This window comes from Lolium perenne, chromosome 7, assembly GCF_019359855.2.
Source record: "Lolium perenne isolate Kyuss_39 chromosome 7, Kyuss_2.0, whole genome shotgun sequence".
Taxonomy (NCBI): domain Eukaryota; kingdom Viridiplantae; phylum Streptophyta; class Magnoliopsida; order Poales; family Poaceae; genus Lolium; species Lolium perenne.
Genome location: NC_067250.2, coordinates 287,612,833 through 287,621,109, shown reverse-complemented (window position 1 = coordinate 287,621,109; position 8,277 = coordinate 287,612,833). Strand labels below are relative to the sequence as shown.

At 40.2% G+C, this 8,277-nt stretch overlaps 1 pseudogene; it reads right to left on the bottom strand.

The window, feature by feature from the left end:
• Nucleotides 1-1,402: 1,402 nt before the first annotated feature.
• On the bottom strand, nucleotides 1,403-6,063 carry LOC127312328 (putative cysteine-rich receptor-like protein kinase 20; annotated as a pseudogene).
• Nucleotides 6,064-8,277: the final 2,214 nt, after the last annotated feature.

Below are 8,277 nucleotides of genomic sequence, written 5' to 3'. Positions count from 1 at the left end.
GGTTAGATTTATCTTAATTACTTTCTTGTAGTTGCGGTTGTTTGCAAGAGGTATAATCATAAGTATGTATTAGTCCAAGTATGGGGTAGTGTATTAGCATAGGTTCATCCACACAATACTTACCAAACCATTGAAGATTATTCAGCTATGTGAAGCGAAAGCACTTGACGTAATTCCCGTGTGTCCTCAGGAACGTTTATTCATCATAAGTAAAACAACCGGCTTGTCCTTTGCTCTAAAAAGGATTGGGCCACTCGCTGCAATTATTATTACTGCATTTTATTTACTCATACTTTATTCATGTGCAATACCAAATACCCCTGCAAACCTGTTTGCTTGTGTTTAAGTGAATCCTCGATCAAAACTGCTTGTCAACACCTTTTTCTCCTCGTTGGATTTGACACTCTTATTTATTGAAAGTACTATGATACACCCCCTATACTTATGGGTCATCACTCGATGTTACCGAAGCGCGCGCAGAAGACTAAGCGGCCATGGAGACACTGCCAGACAGGCCCTTGGAGGAGGCGGGAAGACTCGCGAGCGGTCAACGGCGCGTCGGCGCAATTTGGGTTCGGAATGGACCGGTCCGCATGCGTTGGTCTGTTTGCATTGGACCGCTAGGTCGGGTTTTTGGTGTCTTCTTGTCTACGCAGACTAAAACGGATCGCCTCGGTCGATGTTTGTCAAGTCGCAAAGATGCCCTTAGAAACCTGACCGATCCATCATGAGATTTTGAAATCCTTATGTCTAGATGCCTTAAATAGGAGAAATGGTATGTAGAGAACATCACTTATTTAGAAATCCATGGTAAAAGTAGTTAATAAAAGGCGATGTGCATTGATTGATATTAATGGTGGAGTCTTAGTCCCCTTTTGAAGAGAATCAACCTGAGGTTTGGTAGTGCACCTAAGCGGAGTTCAAATTCCGAAGTTGACATCTGTGTGTCTCATAAAAACGGAATATTCTTTCAGTAGGAGGTGACGTTCTCATCGACAACGAGGCGCCTGCGGTGAATTCGCCAATTTTAAGATCCGATCCGCCAACTCGGTCTTGGAAGGTGCTCATAGGGGTAGGGTGTGCGTGTGTGCGTTTATAGGGGTGAGTGTATGCGCGTGTATGTGAGCGTCTGCGTTTGTACTATGTTTCTAAAAAAAGTTCCCTTTTCAGAAAATATAGTAATACTACTGAAATAAAGAAAAAAATATTATTTTTGGATCAAACCTCCTAGATCATGTAAAGAAAACAATGAAAAAAAGAGCCTCTTTTATTGGGACATGGAGGATAACCGACCCCATACATCATTTTTTATTATTTTTAGTGTTCTGTGTACTGTTGTTGATAATGATTAATATATCGGTGGTCCTTTTCAGAAAAAAAAAACTGGCCATGGAGGATAACATAGGAAAAAATGAAACAATTTATATTTATATTTTGAAGTAGATGGCAGGAAATCAGTCTACTACAACAGAAACATGTTGTTTGCACTCACAGAACTTAACTTATCTATGTGTAATCTTGTACACCATCTCAGCCGAAAGATGGCCATGATCCTTATATTTTCATTAGATAATATATGGTAATGAATGTTCATCATCATATCAAACCTCCGGGTCTAGAATGATTTGAACTCTAGTCGACATGGGAGCCGAACTCGTTATGGTTATGTCTATTGTTCTGCTTGTTTGGCCCATATATGATGATACCGCGTCTTCACCAGGACTCCCTTTACTCAGTGTGGTAGGCATCTTAGGCTCCATTGGCAAGCTCATGCTTTCAGAGTTCAGCATTGCAGCAACATCTGTCATGGTGGGCCGATCTGATGGATCTTCCTGAGTACAAAGCAGTGCCACCTGACCGCATCGCGTTATCTCAGTCATGTCATATCTGTTCCCTAACGTCCGGTCCACAAGCTCATGCAACCTTTGTTCATTCCACATATGCCATGCCTGAAATGTTTTTCAATATTTTGGCGTTAAAGAACTATAAGTAGATTGATTCATAAATACTCCGTATGGCCCAAGTACAACAGATAATGATCATGAGCATAGAAGAAATGTTGCATGTTCACTCACATCTCGTACAAGATCACCAACAGTATCCCCTCGTTTGTCGAGTATGGTATTCTTACGCCCGCTAATGATCACCAGAACCAAGACGCCGAAGCTGAACACATCTGTCTTCATTGAGTAAACTCCTCTAGATGCATACTCTGGAGCTTTGTAACCACTGAAGGGTGAAAAAAGAGAGGTCAAGGCTGTAATATTAGAACATCTTAACACAAATTACATCTATAAAGATTGATATATCAGGCAGCTCATACCAAGTGCCCACGACCCTGCTTGTATGCTCTTCTGCTGCGTATGAACTTAGTACTGCAGCTGATCCAAAATCAGTAATCTTTGGGTTCATGTTGCAATCCAAGAGGATATTATGTGGTTTCAAGTCTCTATGAACGATCCAGAACATGGAGCCTTTGTGCAGGTAAACAAGGCCCTCTGCTAACCCTGTAATTATCTTGAGTCGCTTAGACCAGTCTAGCTATGGACTTTTTGTTATATCTGCAAAATGTTCAAAGAATGATTATCCTTTAGAAATATGAACTGCAATTTCTGTTCTGCAATAAACCAAACTATAATAGGTTCAAAATCGATCATCATTCGAGCAACAAACAATCAGGTGAAGATAGAGGCCTAGAGCTTTTGTAGCCTTTCACTCTTTCCTCTCAATTGTAGACATTCTGAATTCATGTACATATTTACTACTCCCTTTACATGTCGATTTTTTTTTTACTACTCCCTTCTTTTTTATATAAGCGCCTATCTATTGTTGGACACAATAATTAAGAGTGTCGCTGAAATGTAGACTGTCCATCTCTTTTCCCACAAGATCACTATATTGCCTCTCTTTACTCTCCAAAGCAAGGCATCCAAGAGTAACAGAAGCTACTTGGAAGACAATGAAAAGGCAGTGCTGCCGGTTGCTCCAAAAAAAAACTAAAGTTGCATCAGGAGTGCTTATAAACCTTGAAAGAAATAAAGGCCTTTTATCGACAAAAAAGTTGCATCGGAAGTGAAAAAAGACCAGTAATTTGAAAAAAAAAATGGAGAGGCTTAATGGACACCTATTTTGAAAAGGAGGGAGCACGAATGAAATGAGGCACGCTTGAAAATTAACTCCTGTAAGGGAAAACGTACCAGATATGTAACGGTCCAAGGAACCATTTTGGATGAGCGTATAGACTAAAATCCTTTCTTTCCCATGAATGGACCACCCTAATAACCTAACCAGATTGGTATGCTGAAGCTTTGCAAGCTGCAATTCACTTTTGAAATCAAATATTGTTGCATGCTCATCAAGTCGTTTAATTGCAACCATAATTCCATCAGGTAACTGACCCTGCAATGGTTACTTAGGTAGTTCAGATAACAGTGTCTCAACAGAAATCAATGCTTTATTGGAATGGCAAGGAAGACAGGCATCCCTTAGTTAGTTGCTTCGTATGTTAGCTGATATTTACCTTGTAAACTGTACCAAATCCACCACACCCAATTATTGCCTTCTCTGAGAAATTATCTGTAGCATCCACGATCCGAAAGAAACTGAACTTTGAGAATCCCACGCAAGCCTCTTCTATACTAGTGCAAAGCTCCACAAGTTCTTCAATGTCAAAGACTTTCTGTTCTTGAAGGTCCGATATTCCTGAGAGTCATGATAGTGTATCATTGTCATCAATGGGATTGAAAAAGTATTGGCATGACTAAGAGAATGCAAAATTATAGAGAAAATGATCCACTATTTGTTGCACTGATCATCGACATTCCGTCATTAGGGACTTCCATGTACAAGAGCGCCATCTTACAAGAAAATGGAGATTGTGATACAAGAAGTCATGAAATGTATTGATGACATTTGTATTACTCAACTCATATTTTTCATGTGGTTACTAACTGGAGTAACTGTGTGCCGAAAAGGAACTTCTCAATATAAAATTGTATATTCAGTAATTTGAAGGTCATTGTCTGTATCCTCAAGATATGTTTATTCCCATTAGCTAGTGCTAGTTCAAAACATGTGCTTATTCTATTTCACCACAGTTGAAGTCTATGTAGTGCTGTGATGTTTACTCATGAACGTTTTGCACGAGCAAAATAAATATCAAAATCAATTAGATGGACAATTTTTATTCCCTGTGCAATATATCAAAAACATGAGCCGCTGGGTATTGCAATGTACATCGAAATGACAAACCAATTCTGAAATAACTGAAGAAAATAACTTTGACCTGAAACTTCAGTCTATTAGTTTCCATCCCTGAGTAGATGGGAAATCCATTAGAAGTAACTGCTTACCTGCAAATGGTTGATCTCCAACATTGCAAAGTTCAGTACCTCGCTGCACGCGTGCTTCAGTGAACTCCAAAGCTCTTGTTGAAAACCTAAAATAAGGTATATCTCACCATTACTATATCGATATGTCACCTACAAATGGTTTTAACAGTCCTAAAAAGTGGCAAAATTAATACACTCTAGTCTGCAAAACTGACGGATTTAGGGCACATTTAAATAACTTAAGCATCACACCAGTTCATTTTAAGAAAAAAAACATCATGCTTATCGACAAATGTACTACAAATTTGTTGAAGCATGTAGTATATATTTAGGTAAACAAACTCATATTTCAATGTTAAGCTGATTGATCTGTTGTACATCTACATTACACATGCATAATATACATATATTTTACAGGTTGTAGCACCAGCTCCAAACCAGAACAACTTCTATGATCTAGATCAAGCGGTAGTCACTAGTCAACCAAGTATGCTAATGAATCATCTAATATTCTTGTCACTGATCACTATGTCAGCATACACAGTGGTTAACGTTCCACATTGCTATTTGATCAAAATAAGCAAGTACACCTTTCGATTCAATATTGATACTCCCTGCGTCTCAAAATAACTGACTCCACCTTTTTTAGATACCGATGTATCTACACACTAAGAATGCGTCAGTTGAGTCACTTATTTTGGGATGGATGGAGTACATTTCAGTACACGAGCAATACTCACTATTTTTGCGCGAATATAGGACGAATGTTTAAAATGTAATAAACTACATAATGAAAATAATCTGACCTGACGTGACGATTTGAACTATGTGTGATTACGCCGGCCACCCTTTCATCAGTCTGATAGACAAAGATAACAAAAATGACAAATATTATTGACGTAAATCGACGAGCACAGATTATATGGTTGAGGTTAGCCTTGTTATAAAGCACGAACCACCCTATGAAATCAGAATTGGTAAATTCATGGGAGTAACAAATTTGATGTTTTTTTTTTTTGCAATTGGTCTCAAATTCAGATGCCGAATTCCCAGAATCAGTCAAACAGATCAGTTTCGTCACTCCAATCGAATTTAAATCATTTGCCCCCTCAGTCTCAGACATCGTAAGCTTCAATTCTGAACAAAACTAATGTACGAACCAAGCAGAAGCTGAAGCATGGGTACCTTGACACGGCGATTATCTGTAGAATTGTCCACAAGGGCGATGAGCGGGATAAGGCGGATGAACATGTCGATCTCGTGCTGCGCAGCGCGGAGCTCGTCGGCCATCCGCGCGCCCAGGAGCAGGCGGCGGAGGTAGCCGCAGTCCTGGCACGCGCTGACGAGCGCATAGCACCGCCGCAGCACGGCGCCGAGCTGCTCCAGGGGCCGCCTAGTGGCCTCCCGCCGCATCAGCTCTGCCATCTCCAGCTCACCGAGAAGGCCGCCGACGAGTTCCACGTGCTGCGCCAGCCGCACGCAGGCGTCCCGGTGGCGGCGCGCTGCCAGGGCGGCTTGCACCACCATGGAGACCAGCCCGAGCGCGTCCACCCCCACCAGCTGCGCCACGCTGGAGGCCTGGCTCAGAGTGCCCCAAAGGGTGCTCGAGGAGGTGTCCAATGGGGTCGCCATGGTCGCTGCTTCCTGATCCTGCGCGCTGCGGACTCTCCTGCCACAGGCACGAGGCGGGCTGGTCTCGTTGCCGGCCGGTTTGGCGCCATTGGCGGTCAAAAGCAAGACACGTATCGGTTGGTGAGCTTGCGTTTGACGGAAACTTTGACTAAGCCTGGACTTTCGTCGCGTTAGAATGCGACAGTTTTTTTTTTTTTGTTTTGCCAGAAATCAGGCCACTGATTTTTTATTAAGTCTATAAATCGATTTCTTAGCCAGTTGATTTATCTCATGATCTGTGCTGATATTGGAAGTGTAAGAGGGTTGCAACTGGTATTTCTTAGTTGCGCTTCCTGGTATTTCTTAGTTCGTGTGTAAGCGCTCCCTAAAACCGGATTGCCACTCACCTATATAGGTCGTGGAGAGGCAGGGTTCCGGATGTCTACTATCCTGTCGGTCGGTGCACGCCGAAGGACGGGATGGGGAAGATGAAGGCAATGGCACAAGGTTCTGGAAAGAGACAGTCGCATATATGTCTCGTACAAGTGGCTAGAGTTTGGGTACGGGTTTATCTAGTGCGGTTCGGAAAGGTCGTGGAGCTTAGCCCGTCCGAGTTGGCTCATCCACGATCCAAAAAATCCGGAACGAAACAACTGCATTTTCAAATTTTAATCTCATCCTCTTATAAACCACTCCACATTTCTCTCTACTATCAATGTGTTACTAAACTTTACTCTCACCCCTTGCCATACATGAATGGGCCAAGAAGAATTTTAAATTTTGTACCGGTTTCAGGTTATGAGCTAAGGCCCAAGGCTAAATTCCAACATAACCTACCCTACCCCTCAAACCAAACACAACCTTGGTTGCATGCACTCTGATTAATAAAGCTTGTGCAAGAAATATATGCATTCTGTTTTCTACCTAATTAGGGAAAATAAGTTCATGCATAGAAGCTCTTCCCTTTTGCATCACATGATTACATGGAAGCGACTTGAGACGTTGCTGAAGAAACAAGTTAGATATAACCTCACAAATTTATTTCTTTTATTTCTTTGAGATACCAGTTCGTATCATGTCTCATTTTTATCACTTGTATGTCGTATAATTTAATATTTAAATCCTTGTTTATCTTATACAGTTTTGAAATATTTGACGCTTTAGTGTCCTATAATGATGGATTTTTTCTTTTCCCCATGGTAACTTCATCAATCTTAAAACCGTGACTCAGTCACTCGGAGGTGTCTATAGTGTGCATACATGCATTTATAGAGATGAGTGTATGTATGTATTTATGATGTCTTCGTTTGCATTGTGTTTCCACAAAAAAATGCTACCAAGCAACCGTATCCGTTTCAGTTTCCATAGGACTGAACATGAACAACCTCATGTGTAATTCCTATTTCCGCATTTTACGGAGGGCTTGTATATATGCATTGTGGAATCTCACCCTTTATCTTTTTATAGAATTTCAACACACATTTTAACTATGAAAACACAGAAATCACATATATGACCCTACCAAAACTCTGTAATTATGGATTTGTTTTTCTAATTGTCTATAGTATTTTACATGTCACAGTTGAGTAACCTTCTCGTATTATGTGCAAGCGACTATTTCTGCAAATTTCTTGTGTATTTTACGATCTTATTTTTGCATTTGCATTTTGGTGATACTCTTGTGTTCTATATTGCGTTAAGTCAAACAATCTGAATTTCCTTTCTCATTCTAGTTTTATTTTCCTGTCTCATTCTACTTTTATTTTAGGAATAAAATGTTGATAACATAAAAAAAGGGCTATGCATGCAAGTCAAATGGTTTAAAACTCTTAGTCAGCCATACTAGACCCTTAAATTATTGTAACCACAAAGTCAATGTCAACATATGCTAGCTCAAGCCTAAAACTTAGCGATGTTGATATTTGCGTACAATTAGTCAATGAGCATTGAGAGTTTCTCAATGCACCATTTCACCATTTTGGAGACCATGCTGCAGTCATACCATTAATATTACTCCTACCAATCCTAGAAAACAAAAGCTGGCTCACAAATTGAGAGGAGACGTTAACATAAATTGGCACGATCTAAAATATTTCGTATAGTGGTAAGTATCATGTAGTAGTATCATGATACTACTACATGATACTACCTCTATAGTGGGTAGTATCATGAAGTAGTATCATAATCATGCTATATTTATTGTTTTTTAGAATCTCAATGCAAATTTGTGTACAAGATTTGTTTAGCATTAATTTTTCTCGTTATTAGCGCTATGATACGGTATCTACCTATGATACTCTAATCTCCTCTCTCCTCCTTAATTAGTTGCCACATC